The sequence below is a fragment of the Equus caballus genome, chromosome 3 (genome assembly GCF_041296265.1).
Source record: "Equus caballus isolate H_3958 breed thoroughbred chromosome 3, TB-T2T, whole genome shotgun sequence".
NCBI classification, from domain to species: Eukaryota; Metazoa; Chordata; class Mammalia; order Perissodactyla; family Equidae; genus Equus; species Equus caballus.
Window position 1 is genome coordinate 35,468,766 of NC_091686.1, and position 18,160 is coordinate 35,486,925.

Here is an 18,160-nt window from a genome sequence, read left to right on the forward strand (position 1 = left end):
ACAGGTCTTTCACACCTCATCACAGCCTGAAGAGGGAGCAGCCCTGTGACTGCATTTGAAACTTGAGACACAGAGAGGGTGAGTGATTTGCTGATGGTCACACAGCCCCTGGGTGGGAATCTGGATTTGAATCCAAGCTGTGGGGCTCAGAGAAGCCGCCGTGCTGCCCATTCACCTCTCCCTGCCTCAGTGAGTGGGACAGGGGCTGCCCGAGTAGGGCTGTGGCCTCCTCTGGTCCTGAAGACCCTTGTCGCCTCTCCATTCCTCCCCTCCCCACCTGTAAGAGGGGCCTGAGGCTGCCGGAAGGAGGGCTTTCCTTTCCCGGCTGGGCTTCCCCTGGCCTTCTGGGGTGCTCCTGGGTCAGGACCACCAGGCGAGGACGTCCTTGTGAGTCCCGAACGCTGCCCAGGGTCATCAGGGTGCAGAAGGAGCCCTCCTGACCTGCCCCTGGCAAGTCGAGAGTGTCTCCCGCCCTGTCCTCCTCCTGCCCTGCCCTCCGTGGACTTTTCTCTGCCCAGTAAACAGAAGAATGCCCCACTGCCCGGACATCCTCCCCAAACCTCCTGCCACGTCCACCATGCTCCTGGCCTCAGGGCAGCCTGGCGGCTCCGGGCAGCCCAGACTCCAGGAGGCTGTGAGGACAGTGAATGGGGCTGATGGAGGCGGCCCAGAGCGTGCAGGCGAGCAGCAGAGAACGGCTGTTGGCGCCTCGGCCCTATTACGGCCAAATGCATCTTTGTTTCCCTTCCCAGTGACATCTGGCTCACCGTGAGGTCCCACGAATTACAAAAAGCAGAAGTCTTAACTTCTGTTTTATTGCTGCAGGAAACTGCTGCAAACGGCGCAGGCGGGAAGCACACTCTGGACCATCTGAGGCTCCAGCTCGGCCGCGCGCCCCACGCCCGGTGGAGCCGTGAACTCAGAAGTGGGAACCAGGAACCAATTATTTATCGCTTTCATCACTGCGAGTTTCCATCCTGAACGCCAGGTCTCTGCCTAGGTCTTTCCACTGATGCTCGAGGGCGGTTTCCACTCCAGGAATTCGTCTCCAGAGCTTGCCTGCATTTGCATTCTTGGCTAAAGGCGGCCCTCAGAGGTGCTTGGGGGCCGGATCACCTCCTGCAGCCTCGGCCTCGGCACGCCCCGTCCAGGCCCCGTATAAAGGCAGGCCCCAGCCTCGGGGAGCCGGGGGGTGGAGTCAGCCCTGCCTGTTTTGCCCCGAGGTGTGGGGACACGACCCCAGGAAAGGACGTGGAGGTGTGGTTCACCAGTTCAGACAGCCCTGGCACGGACTTCTTGGAATACACAGTGTGGTGCCCGCCTAGCCTGGCAGGGACCTCGGAGACCTGGTCTCCCAGGAGCTGTGACCGGGCTGAGACAAGGAGCTTCAGTGAACCCTCTGAACTGCCCCCGTGAGCCCTGGCCCTCAAAGGCCGCGCCCCAGGTGGACACCTGCTAATCACGAGCTTGCAGTCTCCTCCCACCCCTCCCTCGGCCGCAGTGGCCCCGGGTGTGGACGCACGTGGAATCTGCCGGGGCTCCGAGTACGCAGGCGCCCAGGGCCCCACGATGGCCCTCGGGAGTCAGACCTCGGCGGGAAGCTGCAGGGGCCTGTCCACCCGCTGTGTTACAGGAGGAGCACAGTGTGGAGTAGTGGACCCTCTCTGGGCTTCAGCTTGCCCATCCGGAAACTGGGACAGCCAGGTACCCGCCTCAGGGCTGCTGTGAAGGCGAAGGAGGGGAAGCCTGGCACAGCCCGCGTTATGATCACTCCACCCCTGCCCGCCCGACATGGGGGTCCGGTCACTCTCTGCCCCGTGAATGAGCAGTCGATGACAAACACTTTCTGGGGCCAGTTTTGTCCAGTGAGTGCAATCACGGCAAGGCCACACTCACGCATTTACATGTTACAGAGTTCAGGACCCCACTGACCGCCCCAGGCCTGTGGCCAGCCTAGGAGGTGACACCAGCTGCCCAACAGCGATGCCACATGTGGACACCCCATTATAATAGCCAGACAATGTCCAGTGGCTTCCCTTGGGGCCTTGAATGACCAGAAGCTCCCTCCCAGGGGGATGAGAGGAGAGATGGGGCTGGCCAGAGCTGAAAGAGATCTGGGAAGAACTGGGGTGGGGTCTCTGTGACCCACACAGGGCAGAAGTATTCCTGCCCCATCCCTGACCCCAGGTGGCCCCTGACCCCAGGTGGCATCTCTGATATCAGTTATGGTCGTGCCCACGTGCCTGAGGCCATGTCAGGTGAGGGTGCGAACATCTGGGCATTAACCCCTTTCCTGCACTGAGCAGTCAGCACCAGCCCCTGCAGGCGTGGGAGGAACGCTGACAGGCTGGCCAAGGACGAGGGCCACGGGCCAGTGCACTCACGGGGGCCGGAGCCCAAGGCCAGGCGGCTGCAGTCTGTTGGAGACGCCCAGACGCCGTGTGGGGAAGGAGAGGGGCCGGCAGTCAGACACTGGCTCCGTCAGGAGCCTAACAGGCATCTGTGAAAAAGGGAAATTTCCAGCACCCTCGCAGGCCGTCCCGCAGACTCGGAGGGCGAGTGTGAGGGCTGACGCTCGGGCTGCCGTGGGCAGGAGAGGGACACACCGGCTGGCGAGAGCAGGGCAGCGAGCGGCGTGAGCACCGGAGGGAGTGGGCAGGACAGAGTTGCCCTATGGAAACGCCAGCTCCCTTCCTGGGAGCGCCACTCATTGAGCACCCACTGTGTGCCAGCTCTTCCCCATGCCCACATGCTGAAGGCACACAGGCGTGCATACTGACGGTGAGGGAACCCAGCTCAGCTGGATCCAACCCCTACCCTGCGCACCCAGGCGCTGCAGGAGGCTGAGCATCAATCAGACAACCCAGAACTCAACCTGCAGCAGGGCAGGGAGGCTGACCCAGAGCCCACGAGGACACGGAGCCCACGAGGGCCCAGAGCCCATGAGGATGGGTCCAGAAGGTGGTGGGGAAACGCCCTGCCCAGACCCCACCTTCCCATGTCCCCTGGGCAGCGGCTCCAGGGGCCCTCCCTCTGCCATGGTTGCCCCGCTGGCTTGGATCTTACGGATTAGCGACCCAGCCCGATAGCGTCTCCAGATCCTTGCGTAGGAAGGAAATTAATTTCTTCCAGTCATGCAGCAATGAAAATATGTGGAGCCAAATCAGAGAGATTTCCTGGAGGTGGCAACCCAATTTCGCGGATAACCCGGTGACAGAAGAAGAGCTTGTGGACCTGAGGCAGCCCCAGGTCCTGGAGGGAGAAGTCAGGCTGAAACCCTCCGGCTCACCAGCCTTGGACGGGCTTGTGAGCGACCGGGCACCACGCACGTCACCGTCCCCTCCCCCATCACTTGTCGATGAAGGCACCTCAAGAGAGAGGGATTCTGCCAGAAAATTGGTCCTAATGCGATAGTCTCCTCCCGCCCTGCGTCTGTCTGGCTCTCGGGGAGCAGGGAACGCCACATCTGTTCCTACTGCTCAAGCTTTTCTTCTGTTTCCTTTTCAACGTACAAGGGTGGCCTGGCAGCACAGCCCCACACAGCGAGGCTGTTCAGGCTGGGCTTGTTGGCTACACAGAGCAGAACCCTCTGCCCCCCTGGGCCCAGCTGAGTTTTCTGTCCTCCCCAACCCCCCAGGACAGAAGGCGGGTGGGGTGGGGCAAATGCCAGCACGCCCAGTGCATGTCACAGCACCAGCTCTCTAAGAACGAGTCCCGGAACTGTGGACAGGGCCTTCCTGCCCCCACCCCCCCAGGGAAAGGACGCCAGGGGCCACCTCACATCCGGGGCCCGGCCCAGGACTCCCCTTGGGGTCCCAACCTCCAGAAGTTTCTCAAACCTCGCAGCAACTTGTAAGAGCAATGCTGGGACACAGAATAGCTGCCCTCCTTTGTCCCCAGCCAACCCCCGTCCTCCGAGAGCGGCGCCTAGGAACCTCCTGTTTCCGGGTCCAGCGGAGGAAATGCACGCCCAGTTCCACATAATGAAGCGGCATCCTGGCCACAGGGTCAAAGACGGGGCCTGACAGTCACCAGACCGCCCCCCACAGGGGCACGAGGTCTCTGTCTCAAAGGAAATACTTTTCTCCCTGCTCTCTGGAACAGGTCTGAAGTCAGTCCGCCTCAGCCCAAATGGTGGGGAATACAGTTTTCCGGGGAGGTACACAGGGGTCCACACTTACAGGGGTCTCCCCCTCCTCTGCAGCTACGGGGCCCAGCACACCCACAGTTCCCAGGGGCCAGGAAGGAGGGACAGCCTGGGGCTGTGTGTTCAGAGCCCAGCGGCTCAGAGTGTGGCTTGCCACCAGCCCCGCTGCCTTCTGCTCCACGTAAGCTCGTCTAGGGCTGAATTTGCAGCCATCTGTCCCTCCACGTTGCCTCGCACCTCCCTCCCGCCGTTCCCACAGCCTGGCTCCCGGCCTGCCCAACACACAGATGGACGGTTCCCAAAGGGTGTGAACATAATCGCTGCCACAGGGCTGCGCCCCAGGCACCGCGGGCTGTCAGGACACCGGGGAGGGTGGCCCAAGACCCTCTCCCCACCACTGGGAGTGGGCAGGGCCTGGAGGTCTCTGGGTAGACTTCACCCCAGGACCGTTTAACTGGCAACTGCCGCTCCGCTCAGTGGGAGGACCAGGGACCCAAACAAGAGGGGAAGGGTAGAGGGGAGCACTGGCCCTCCTCCCCAGCCAGGCCACCAGCCCCTCCATCTCTCCCAGGGTGGTCATCTGAGCCCCCACAGCTCTCTCTCACCCGGTCCAGGGCCTTTGTCAGGAAGCCCAGGCACCCTAGGGTAGCCTGCAGGCCTCCAGAGCGCAGTCCCACCTTAAGTTTGACCACACCCCCGGGCAGGTCAAGCTCTCAGCTCACCTGGAGGGGGGGCATTCGGCCCAAGTGGGTGGGCGCTGAGTAGGCAGGCCTTACCCCGCCGTGGGCTCCAACTTTGCAAAGTGGGGAGGGGGTGCCCGGGGCGGCCCGTGCCCTCGGCGCAACTGCAGGGGGACCCCCGGGACGCCAGCCGCGGGCGAAGTCGGGTGACAGCAGCGGCGGCGCGCGGGGCGCGCGGGACACTTACGGTCCGGAGGTCCCGCGGACGGGGGGCGATCACACTCTCGCGACCGGGCTTGTGAAGTGGCTTCTCCTTCGAACTCGGTCCCCGCCTCCGTAACTTGGGGGCGATCCGCGCGCTGTCCTCTCGCGCCGCGCCAGGCTCAGGCGCGCGGCGGGGCCGGGGCGCGCGGGGCGGCCGCCTGGGCCATCCCCGGGCTCGCTCCGGCCGCTCGCTCCGGCCGCCCGCGCGGGAACAAAGCGCGCACGCCGCCCCGGGCGGTCTCCGGCTCCGCGGCCCGCGCGCGGTCCAGCCGCCGCGCCTTTGGCTCCCGGGCGCCGGGCTCCGGCTGCCGCGCGCTCGCCCGAGCGTCTCACGGGGCCCCGCGGCCCCCGCCCCGCGCGCTCCGCCTCCGCCTCCTGCCCCCCGCCGCCGCCGCTGCGCCACCTGCCTCCCGCCCGGCGCCCATCGCGCTCGGCTCCGCCCCGGGGCGCCGGCCGCCGGAGAGGGCCCTGCTCGGTGCGGGGCTGGCGCGGGAGAGGGGCTCCGCCCGCCGCCGCCCGACTCGAGAGCCGCCCCCGCCGTCCCCGCCACTGGGCGACCGCGGAGCCCGGGCGGACCTGCGATCTCGGCCGGGGCGCGGGGGCGGGTGTGAGCGGGGTGAGTGTGCGGCGCGCGGGATGCGGGGGGAATGTAGGGTGCGGGGGGCCGTGGAGAGGGGATGCGCGCTGCTCTTTAGGGGGGTCGCCCGCAAGAGGAGCGCGGAGTGTGTGCGGAGCGCGGGCGGCCGTGGGGGGGACAGGGGGCAGTGCCTGGCTGATCCCTCGGCCGCGCCCACCCCGCCGGCTCCGCAGCCTAGCCCAGGGCGGCGGGTGGGGGGCCTGGAGCGAGCGCGCCGCCGCGCACACCCACCTCGGAGCAGCGGGGCCGCCCGCTCGCAGCTTTGGGAGCCGCGGCCCGGTCGTCGGGCGGGAGGCAAGCGGTACGCGCCCCTCCCCCCGTTCCCCCCGCCCCCCGCCGCGCCCCCCGCCCGCGGGGGCCGGGAAGGACCGGGGCGTCTCCGCGCTCGGCCGGCAGGGGGCGCCCTCCCCCCGCCCGCCCGCGGCCTCCGGGTCCCGCACCCACCCGGCGGGCGCCCGCCCGGTATATTTGCATGCGCTTTGCATTCATTTGCATACCGCTGAACCTGTCACCTGCGGGGCCTGCCCGCCTTCGCGCACCCTCCGCTCCCCTCCCCCTGCGGCCCTCGCCCGCCGCGCACCGCACCACGGCGCCTCTTTCCCTAAAGCGCTTTGTGGCTTGTCTCATGCGTTTGCCTGATTGGTACAATCGGTTAGTACAATTTTAGTAAAATCGGTCCCTTTTCCCTCCTTGCTCTCCCAACCTGCACACGCTTCATTTCTTAGAGACCAGCTGGGGTCCCGCGGTCTTAGGAGACAGGGGGCCAGAACTTCTGAAGAGCAGGGCCCTGATTTGCATCTCATTTAGCATAAATCTGCATGTGAAGGTCCAAGGTCCCCAGTTCTCGAGTATAAAAATAAAGCAACGTGCCAAAAAACGTCCTTCTCCTTCCGGGTTTGCTCCCCGGGCCTGTTTCTCCCCAGCCCTGTCCCTTTCCTTGACTGAGCTCTGCTCACCCAAGCGGAGCCCAGCAGAGGAAGTCAGGGAAAGAGGAAGGTGGGCCCCGGGGAGGGGGAGGATGGCCCCCCCATCCTCCTGTGGCCACCCCCGGGGGCACGGGCCAGGGCCTGGTTAGCTGGGTCACCAACTTGCTGCGCGGCCCCAGCCAGTTCCCTGACCTCCTGGGCCCCTCTCTTTGTGGATATGAGGGGTGTGGTGAATGATTTAATTGTAACGCAAATGTCTGGCAGCTACCTGCGTTCCCTGGCATGCAGAACGTGCTCAGATGTGGCCTCAGTCCAGTCCTTGCGCAAGGGCAGGGGGTCCTGATCCAGAGAGGAACGTGGATCTAAAAGCATCAGACATGTTGCTAAAGGCCACAGACTTTATGCACCAATATTATCGACAGCGACTTCCTAGCCTCGTGGACTCAGAGGCACCACTGAATTTACAAGGCACCGTTATTTGATGTGCCACTAAGAAAGGAGAACACGCTCCCTGTTATAATTCTAAAAATGCCTCTGGATTTCAGAGACATTAAATGCAAAAAGTGGGCCAGGTGGGGCGACTGAGCAGCAGACGGCCCTGAAGCCAGCCTAGGGGGCTCTCAGCCCCAAACCACCACCGAATTCACACGGAGTATTAGCATTAGCTGGACCCAACCTGGGCCTGGGGTCCCTTCCAACTTGACCCCCTGCAAACAGTACATCATTGTCTCCGTTGTTGGTGTTAAATTACCAATAGCAATGTTGCCGATTTCAGCGGGATACTGAAAACCACTGGAGAGACGACAGACCCCAAAACCCCGAGAATAAAACTAGTCATCAGAGACCACGCTCCGAGCCCTGTGGCAGTGTGAAGGCTCCCTCGTCCCAGCGTGAGAGCTGCGGCTGGTGGAGAGGAAGGAGCCGGCAGAGTCAGGGCTGCTTCGCGTGCTGTGACTGGGTCAGTCCGACAACCAGGCCAGTGTGGCCATCTGGTAGCCATGGTGAGTCATGACAGTAGCCAGGGGCAGGCACTGGCTGAGCGGGACCTCTGCATTTCCCCACTTAATGCTCAGCTGTCTGCCAAGCACATGCTACCGGAACCCCCCTGTCTGACAGGTAGAGGGACTGAGGCTCTGGCAGGTGGCACGGCCACACAGGTGGGTGCCCATACTTCTCCCTCACCCGCTAGTCTCCCTCTTGCCTCCCATGGACTGGTTTCTCACATTGGAAATGGCCCAGTCACAACTCCTGGGCACCACAAGGTGACGTTTAAGGAGAAGAGTCTCATCACCGCCCAGATGTGTGCATTCTGGCCCACAAGGCAGGACTCACCCAAAGGAGACCAGGTCATGGGCAGGTCGGTGCCAAGGCTGCAGGAGTGCGCAGAGCAGGAGGGGCCGCAGCAGCAGACAGCGGTGGAGGTGAGAATCAGGGGCCCCTGTGCAGCCTCTGCGGTGCCAGGTTCGACAGAGGCCAGGGTCCAGTTCACTTCAAAGGAGCCACCTCACCTTCATCCTGGTGTTGCAGCCTCCTGGGGTGAAGCCAGCTCCCTGCCAGCATGTAGTCCCCCAACCCACACCCACCAAGAAGGATGTGCTCTGCCCGAGGGTGCACGGTGGCAAAGCTGGGGCCAGCACCCAAGCTTTCCGACTTGCACTTGGGTCCTCTTAGGTAAGCAGCCCCATACTGCCCAGTTGTCTCCAACTGCAATTTCCATCACTTCTGCAAATGCTGGTCCTTCCTCTGGATGAGGAGCCCTAAAAGGCTGCACCCCATCTGCTTTCTCACTCAAGCCCCACAGCTCCCAGCTTAGGGTCTTGACCAAGACGCAGTTTCTGAATGTCTGTCAAAGGCATCCCTGAACCGTGCTGCCTCGGCTGCAATAAAGGGCCGTCCTTTCCCCCAACACCCAGTGGGAGCTGCCATCTGGAGCCCTGGCCAGGTGCGGGGAGCTTCCCCTGTCCGTTCCACGCGGCCCTTACCACCACCTGGGAGGTGGGTCTTGCCACCAGCCCCGACGGCCTGAGGACCCCAGGGCCCAGGGAGCTTGGGTTCTGGAATGTCACAGGCTGCTTTTTGGTGGAGCTGGGGTCCCACCAGGCCAGTGTGGCTTGGGGGTCCAGGCCAGTGGCCACTGCAGACTTACTGGTCTTTAAAAGGAATTCTGAGTGACCGTGGACCCCTCAAACATGTTTCTGTTGTAGCTAAAAATCTTCAACAGAAGTTTAAATACTTGCCAAGAATATAAAATCTGACCTTCTGTAAATATGGATGTTTTGTAATAAAGGAGCAGCCGGTGCCTAGACGCTATTGCTATTCAATACATTATCCGCATAAAAATGCACGAATAAACTCTTCTTTAACACCTGCATTTTCACACAGCAACCTAACTGAAACAGTAAGCTTTGAAATACAGACCAAAAGCGTGATCTGTGAAAGAAAAATTTGATAAGTTGGACTTCATTAAAATTTAAAACTTCTGCTCTGTGAAAGACACTATTAAGAGAATGAGAATACAAGCCACAGACTGGGAGAAAATATGTGCAGAACACACATCTGATACAGGGTTGTAATCCAAAAAATACAAAGAATGCTTAAAACTCAACAGTAAGAAAACCAACAACCCAAATAAAAAATGGGCAAAAGATCTGAACAGACACCTCACCAAAGAAGATACACAGATGGCAAATAAGCACATGAAAAGACCCTCTGCACCACACGTCCTGAGGGAAATGCAAATTAAAACAACAAGGAGATACCACTACACACCTATTAGAATGGTCCAAATCCAGAACGCCGGCAACGCCAAGTGCCGGAGAGGGCGTGGAGCCGCAGGAACGCTTGTTCCCGCTGATGGGAACGCAGAACGGTACAGCCACTTTGCGAGACAGATCGGCGTTTGTTCACAAAGTGGAACACGCTCCTATCGTACGATCCAGCCTTCATGCTCCTTGGTATTTACCCAAAGGATTGAAAACTTATCTCTACACACAAATCTGCACGTGGATGTTTATAACAGCTTTATTGCCCAGACTTGGAAGAAACTGAAATGTCCTTCACAAAGTGAAGAGATAAACAAACTGTGTGCATCCAGAGGAGGGAATATTATTCAGTGTTAAAGAGAAGTGAGCTGTCAAGCCATGAAAAGACCTGGAGGAAACTTTAGTGCATATTGCAAGTAAAGAAGCCAATCTGAAAGACTCCGGACTGTGGTTCCAACCATATGACGTTCTGGAAGAGGCAAGACTGTGGAGACAGGAAAAGATCAGTGGCTGCCCGGGGTTGGCAGAAGGGATGGCCTGGTGGAGCACAGAAGACTCTTAGGGCAGTGACACTGCTCTGTAGGATACGACAGTGGGAGGGGTTCATGATGTCATACGTTATTCCCAACCACACAACATACACCACCAAGAGGGAAGCTGTGGACTTTAGTTAACAATAATGCATCGATGTCGGCTCATCCATTGTGACAAGTGCATCACACCAATAAAGGTGGTAGTGACAGGGGAACTGGAGGGGCAGCAATATTTGGGATGTTTGCTTTCTGCTCCGTTTTTCCGTAAACCCAAGACTACTCTAAAAATAAATTCTGTTAATAAAAAAAAAAAAAGCCGATCAAGGAAAAAAAAAGAGACATCAATGACATTTTAAACATCTTATTTAAATAACAAAGGGTACGCACAGTTGGGAAACCTTCACAAACAGCCTCTTCCCTAACGCCTGACTTTCCACACATCGCCTTCTCTCCGAGTGTACGTGTCCATTCCACCCAGCAGAATTGTATCCTAATTTATTTTCAGTTTGAAAGTGTTTTGATTCCCTTATTACACAGAACTAGGTAAATAAATTGGAAGGTCAAGCTTTAAGCATTTTCTTGTGTTAAAAGTTGTTTGTCCTCTGGACTGGGTCATCGTGATCGTTATTAGTATGCAACGGCTACCAACAACGTGAATTTATTATACATTTTAAGAATTGTTGAACATAAAAAGTAAATTTTTATTGGAAATGCCTCTCCTAAAAACAGAGAGGGCAGGTTTGTTTGAGGAGTGTGTGTATTCATGCATGAATATTACTTATTGCTCAGAAAAGACAGGGTACGACATTAGTTGCATTCCTATTGTGGGGTTTAACATGAAAACCGGAGAAACCTCAGTCACATGACTAAGGGACCACTGAGTCCACTGTGGCCTCCTTCTGACAGTGAGCTGCCCCAATCGCGTGGTGACTGCTGGTGAAAATGACTTCTAATGACTACCAGCTGACAAATCTGCAGTCCCTCCTTCAATTTTGTTGCAAGCAAAGACTAGAAACCACCAGAATTGCAAAAAGATGTGTTTGCTGCAAGCAAGTAGATGGAGGGGAGGCATGATGGCTGGGCCCAGGCAGCGAGTCACTGGTCTTCTTTTGGGAAGTGAGAGAGAGTGACTCTGCAAGGGATGCTGGGAAAGGGGACAGCACACGGTATCCTACCTTGGCCATCGGCTGAGGCTGGTGTGGGCACCAGATTCTGGGGCTTTAACATGAGCAGGAAGGCAGGGAAAGCGACCTAAAGCAGAAAGAGTCCAGGCTGCAGCCAGGAAGCTTCCTGCCGGCCCCAGGAGACTGTCTTGGCTTTCTCCTCTGGCCCCTCGCTCAAGCCTGGCCTGACCCTGATCCAGGGATGGCCCCTCTTGTAGACGGGGCATTTTTTTTAGGGGGGGGGGCATTCAGACTTCAATGCCATTTTTAGAAAAAGAAGAAAGCTTGCTGATACAATTTTCACTGAATTGACTATGAAAACAATGTTTTAGAATTTTGATTTTTTTTGCTGGGGAGGCCCACCCAGAGCCTCAAGCAGAGACACACCGGGAAGGCTGAGGGGAGGGCAGTGAGATCATCCTGTCCAGCTGGCATCAGGGCCGCAGTGTAAGGTTGTGCAGGGAGCGTACTGCAGCAGCGAACAGGCAGGGAAGGCAGGTGGACCTGCTTCAGGGAACAAGGGGGCCTTCCTCTGTGCCCACAAAGGGGGCTCTGCCTGTCACCAGGGGGCCTGCCATCAGCCTCATCTGAAATGCTTTCTTGGGGTCTCCATGGGGAGCCTGACTACCTGGGCCCCTGGCCGACCACCCCACCCCGCACTATCCTCTTCCCCTTCCGGAGCACAGCCGCCACCACCACTCCAGGACCCCACCCAGCCCTGCGCGCACCGGTGAGCCCCGCCCATCTGCAGGTCCAGAAAGAAGCTCCTCCCTTGCCGCTGATTGGCTCCGACTCCAGCCAATGAGGTGTGAGGGGAGGGGCTCCTGGGACTTGCCTGGTGCCCACGTGCCCAGAAGGCGCTCAGTCCCGGCTGCTGGTGCGGCGGTGTGTGGAGGTGACCCTGGACCCACCCCGCCCGTGGCACCACCCTGAGGACACGCTGACATGGGGGGGCCGATGGACAGAAAGGACGGGGGGTCCCTCGGAGGATCGTTGAGCTGCCGAATCAACCAACTCGGAAGCCCACCCTACCTGGACTTGCTACTTCGATGATAAATGTCCTCGTTAAGGGCAGCTTTAGCGGAGGGCTCTGTTTCTTGCAACCGAAAGCATCCTGAGGATATGCCTTCCTTTCCGGAGTGCCTTGGTCGCAGCCATCCGAGGGCCCCTGCGGCCTCCGCGGGCTGGGCCGTGGCCCCGTGCCTGGACGCGGTGCCCCGCGGCCGGCTCTCTGCGCCCTTTTCCTGTCTGCCCTCTCTCCCCCAGTTCTCCCCGGGGACCCTAGATGAAGACGGAGAAAGAGGGTCTTCACAGGCTCCTCCCTCACCTGGGAAGCGGCCGAACCCCAGGCTGCGGGGAAACACTGAGCCTGGGCGGCCCGGCCCCGAGCGCTGGGCGGACCCCTCGGCGCTGCGTCTCACCCATAAAAAGGGCCAGAGCTTAAAAACGAGACGCCGCTGTGAGCGGTGCTCAGGGATGGAGGCCGGCAATGCTCACTGGCCGTGGCTCCTCAGGGGACATTTGGGCAAGTTATCCAGAGCCGTAAATCCATCCAGCAATTCTATGCCCAGGTTTATCAATGAGAGGGTGCCGGTCACGTCAGCAGCACCGCGTCACCATGGAAGTCAGAAGCAACACAAGTGTCCCCTGAGAGCCTGGTCCCCCGTGTGGAACGCGGGAACCAAGTGGAAACACGCCATGCTCTGTCGTTAGAGGAAGAGCAAAGACGACTCTGTGTGGACGTGCCTAGGACAGAGCAGAGGGGACACCAGCCACCGAGGGCCCAGCAGCAGCTCTGGGCTGCGTGGCCATCTCTGAGCCTCTGATCCTCTGATTTTTCCCTAAAGTGGTGGTGTTGTTTCTGCCGCGTGAGGCAGGCCTCACCATGCAGCGGCCTCCCTCCCTCGCCCCAGACCCTGACCGGGGGCCAGCCCTCTGAGCCTCGTCGTCTCTGTGGAGCAGGAGTGACGAGTGCAGCCTGGCTCACACCCTTGTGATGCGGCCAGAAGCCGAGTTCCGAGATCTCACTTGTCTTTGTTCAATTTCAGACGAGAACCAGGCGGGGCGGTGGGAAGCGGTCCACGGGGGATGGGCTGCCGTGCCCGTGAGGGGCACGTCCGCGGGGCAGGGGGCGTATGAGTCCCCGAGAAGCAGCCCCTCTCCAGTGGATGGTCGGCCGTGGTGGGGAAAGTGTGCGCCGACTTCACTTGGAAAAACAAGCTCCACTTGTGTTAAAGAATAAAATGTGGAAAACAAACAGGGAAAGTCTTAGAGAAAATCCAGGGTGTCTGTGTGACGCTCCTTTATAATGAAGGAAACCCAGAAACCCGGGAGCAAAGATGGGCAGTGCTGGCGCGGCACGATAAGCATTCACAACCTGGCAAAAGCGCCAGAGACACCGGAAAGGTGAGAGGGTGGCGGGCCCGGGTCCAGCAACAGGTGTAACAGACAGAGAGGGTGCCCGCGGACAGAGACGGCTACAAAGAAGGAAAGTACAAACACAAAAGAAGTGGGCAAAGTACTTGAACAGGCAGATCCCACAGGAAGAAATAGAAAGAGACAACGACCCACTTCACTTCTGGGGTTTTCCTCCAGAACGCCCCCAAGCCTGTGTCAGGAGCCAGCCCCACTCCCTGGTCTGACGACACAGCCACAGCGTTCCTTCTCTGGACCATTCGCCCGCACTGGGACCCCGCCTGCTTCCAAGCCCAGCTGCTCTCCCCCCTCAGGGCCTTTGCACAGCCAAGCCCTCCGCCAGGAACACCCTCCCAGCCCTTCAGTGTGGCCTCAGAGAAGCCAGGGGCCTTTCTGTTAAGCTCTCGGGGATCCTGTCCTGTCCCTTCGTTGCATTTACAGCACGTTTACCTGTGACATCCTCGTTCGCTGTGTCTCTCTCCCCAGGGCTGGGGCATGCCTGTCTGTTCACCATTGTATCCCCAGGGCCTGGCATGTGGTACATTCCCAATGAGTGTTCGTTGAGTGAGTGGGTGATCCCACTTAATTGTCACACAACTCTCGGAGAGGAATTATTATTCTCATTTTGTTTTATTTTCACCTTCTTTTGTCTTATCTTTGTATTTGGATTTTTCTGTAAGTATTTTATGTTTTATTTTTGCTTTTTTTTTTTTTTGGTGAGGAAGATTGGCCCTGATCTAACATCTGTGCCAGTCTTCCTCCATTTTGTATGTGGGATGCCACCACAACATGGCTTGATGAACGGATCTGAGCCCATGAACCCCTGGCCGCTGAAGCACAGTGCGAAACCTTAACCACTATGCCACAGATCCAGCACCATATTTTTGCTTTTTTAAGTAAGAAAAAATGGCAGTTAGTTATAAAAGTGCACTTGTAGTTCATAATCGGAATGGCTGCCAATTCGCCACTGTCCCTGGTGCCAGGCCTGTGGCTTTTCTGCTCCTGCTCGGGCCAGGCTGCTCCCCGGCCCCAGGCTGGGCACGGGGCTCAGAAGGCCACTGCGGGCAGCTCACCCTACAGCTGCAGTGACTGGGCCAGGATGTGGCCCCAGTCGGGCCAACCCCAGTCCTTCCGGGAGGTTCCTGCCCAGAGGCAGGGACGGAGCAGCTGGCTGTCTGCTCCGCTCACTGGGCGCCCGGTGCCCAGAGCTGCCTGGGCCACCTGCTGGGCCGTCTGCCCTGAGCTCCCTGGAGTCTGTTCCTGGAGCCAAGGCCTTCCCAGTCTGCCCGAGCTCCCCTAAGCACGTTCTGTCGCCTGCCCTGCAGCATCCTCACACTCCAGCCCCTGTGGGGAGGTGTGTGCTTCCCCCGGCGCCCCGCAGCCACGCTGTGCCCCCGAGAGCTAAGCAGAGGCCTCTGTGGGCCGCTGGGCTCTGCGCTGAGTGCATGGTCCCTCTATCAGCCCGAGCCTGGCAGGCCCCAGGTGGATGCCCCCCACGCCCCGTGTGCCTCTCCCCTGACAGGGCCAGTTATCCTCACAGGAGCCGAACACCCTCCCGTCCACCTGCAGGGCACTGGGACGGCTTTCTGCAGGGCTGGTCTGGCCCCACCAGCCGCCTGAGACAAAGTCCCCACCGCCTGCCACTCTTGTGCTCTGCACCCCCCCCACCCAGTGCGCATGCGGGGCCTGGCCTTGAACACCCTGCCTGGTGCCCCTCTGGCCTCGGGCCTCCCCCTCCTGCCCGCCTGCACCCCCGGGACAGCCCAGTCACAGCTGCTCATGTGTCTGGGGGCTCTCCCTGGAGGCGGGGGCCCCTGGACGCCCAGCCATGGCTTCCTGCCCCCACTGTGTCCTGGGGTACAGTGTCCAGAACCCACATACAGGGCTTTGTCAACAGGCTTTGCTGTGTCGGCCATTGACTGAGTGGCTGATGAAATGAATGGTCGTCCTCACTCCCAAAGAAAAGCCCTCTTGTGCCCCGTTTGTCCCGAATAGCCCCTGGCTCCAGGGGCAAGAACAGAGGATGAGGCAGCGGAGGGTGGTCACCCCCTCCTCTGGGCTCCCTGCACCCCCGGTGTCCACAGTGTGACCTCGGTCCCTGACCCCCAGCAGCAGGCATGGGGGGGAAACGCCCTGCCCCTTGCTGGCCTGGCTCCGTGGGAGGGAGGGTCGAGGGCCCGTCTTCAGTGAACTGATGTCACAACTGGGGAGACGGGGCCCCGGCGGGGGGAGGCACCACGTCCAGGCAAGGGCTCCCCCACCAGGTCCCTGTGTCTGTCAGTTCTGAGGCGGTCACTGTAGGGGCTCGAAGGGGGTAGGACTCCGAGTGACCTGTCCTTGCCAGGAGGCCCCGACAAGCTCAGGGGAACAGCAAAAGGTCTGAGGGGGCCAGTCTGCTCCCCGCTGTCCACCTGCCCGCACAGCTGGCCCTGTGAGCAGCCGCGAGGTTGGACGCACATGGGAGCCGGATCTGCTATGGGGCCAGGGGAGGGCTGTCTTCTTGCCAGAAGAGGCCACTATGGACGGCGGGAGCCCCCTGCCCCTCCCCTGCCCGGGCACCGGAAAGGCAAAGGGTGGCAGAAAAAACCAGAAGTGAGCGCTCGGGTCCCCCAAAGTCAGCCGCACCCACTCCTGTGTAAGAGACGCTGGCTGGGTTACGCCCCCGAAGTGCTGCTCCCTGCAGACAAAGGGCTCCCAGCGCAGGAGCTGTCGACCCCCGTTTCTGCCTTGCGGTCCTGGTCCAGCCTGAGCAGTGTGGGGCCCACGCCGGCTGGAGGATGAATGGACCACTTGAGCGCTGAGGACCTAGTCCAGGGCACGCTGTCCTCTCAGAGAGGACCCTGCCCTGAGACGCTGGTCCAGCTGAATTCTAGAAATGGCAAGGCCTCCCGCCCTCAGCGTGCGGCTCTGGTTATGGCGGGAGGGCTGGAGTGCCGGGATCTGGACACAGCGTGGGGCTCCTGGCAGGGACGGCACAGGGGAGGCTGGGGGAGCGGGTCAGTGTGAACTGGATGAGGCGTCTCTGTTCTTGGGCTGCGTGAGACGGCGGGATGGCAGAGCGCCTTTCATTTCTGTTGGGCGCCTGCCGGCTGTGATTTCTGCCTATTGAAGTCACAATTTACTCCTGGGAAAATGAACGTTTGGGTTTGTCTTGCTGTGACTACGTCCCTGAATCTTAACAGCGTGAAGTCTCGGTGTTTCCCTCAAGGGCACTGGCTCCACCCTCACTCTTGGCCTTCAGAGCCCTCTGCCAGCCTCAGCCTCCCTGTGCGTCACACACGTGTGCCCGGCCCCTGGGAGTCTGGGGCCACCCAGCCTGCACGGTGCCCTCCTTCTGCTGGAAACAGGCCTGCCCTCTGGCCACAGAGTGGGCCCCTGACCAGACAGGGCCACTTGGACACACCATCGCTCTGGCCCCCAGGGCTGGTCAGCAGCACCCGGAACCTTCCTGGGATCAGATGTTGGGGGCGGGGAGGAGAAGTTTTCCTCTGCTGTGCAGCGGAGCGGGGGCAAGACGAGGGGGCTGCCCGCCTGCGGGAACCGGCGATCAGCTGCACCGAGAGGCCCGTCCAAACATGCTGGCTCCACTTCTGCCCAGGTGATCTGGAACAACCTCCACCCCCACCCTCCCCACACCCCAAAGCCACTCCAAGAACTTTGGGAAGCTTCTCATGCCCTGAAGGCTCCTTCTCCTCTTCCCAGCCAAGCCGTCCCCTTCCTTCCTCTTCTTGTTGGTAACGCACCTCAGACACACCTGAGTGTGGTCACCTCCCTCCCACACATGCCACCGACTGCAATGGGGCCCACCTATCGCCAGGACCCCCAGCCAAGGTTCACCGTGTGCCCTGGCCCCTCAGCCACAGCTCCCTGGCTCCTGACCCAGGCCCGGCCAGCACAAGACACAGTCCTGAGGGAATTCAGGGAGGGGTTCTGGGACGACCACCGTATGGCCAAGAGGACTGCAACCTGGGCTCCCGCAGCTCTTCCAGGCCTGGACCCAGCCCCCGGAGGCCAAGCAGGACCTCGGGCTGCAGTGGTGGAAACAGTGGGGTCAGCGCCTTGGTTCTCATGTGCCAGGAAGGGTGACCACGGAGACCGGGCTGGTTTTGTGACAACCCTCGTCCTGGGAAAATCCGGCAAAAGCCAAGCTCCCAGCAACGGGGGAGGTCAGCTCATCCCCTGATGGGGAGGGCGGGGGTCTCCACCCAGCCTCCTGGCCCCCTGGACAGAGCGAGCTCCCACCCTTCCCCTGGGGTTGTCCCTGCTGCCCCCAGACACAGTCAGACCCTGAAGCTCGTCCTACTGCCATCCAGGGCACAGACGGGAAGACCCTGAGCCTCCGCAGGCAGTCACCTCGTTCGCGCTGTCCCCTTCGCCCCGCGGGGTCTCCCCTCTCGTTCATCACGGCTCTCCAGCCGGGCACCGTAAACGTGGAACACGAATCAGAGCCCACGGCTCAGCCCAAATGCCTGGTCACTGGGAGCCCCTCTGGGCATTTGTCATCCTCTCTCCAAGACGGAGCCCCAACTGAGCCCAGGGCCAGACCCGCTGAGGACGAACCTCGGGAGGGAGCCAGGAATCTCCGCTCTCCCCAGGTGCTCCAGAATGTTCTAAAGGTCAGGAGTGCGGACCC

At 60.3% G+C, this 18,160-nt stretch overlaps 1 protein-coding gene across 4 annotated transcripts in view; it reads right to left on the bottom strand.

Annotated features, from left to right (window-relative positions):
• Nucleotides 1–18,160, bottom strand: part of CBFA2T3 (CBFA2/RUNX1 partner transcriptional co-repressor 3) — a 94,386-nt gene that overhangs the window by 57,578 nt on the left and 18,648 nt on the right. Inside the window, exon 1 of one of the 4 annotated variants that reach the window (XM_014738364.3) lies at nucleotides 5,075–5,286. The exons of 2 other annotated variants lie outside the window; for them this stretch is intronic. The gene's annotated coding sequence lies outside the window, so the exon portion shown is untranslated. Of the gene's footprint in view, nucleotides 1–5,074; nucleotides 5,287–18,160 lie in introns of those variants that run through there. One more of the 4 variants, XM_070262161.1, reaches the window with a different exon arrangement.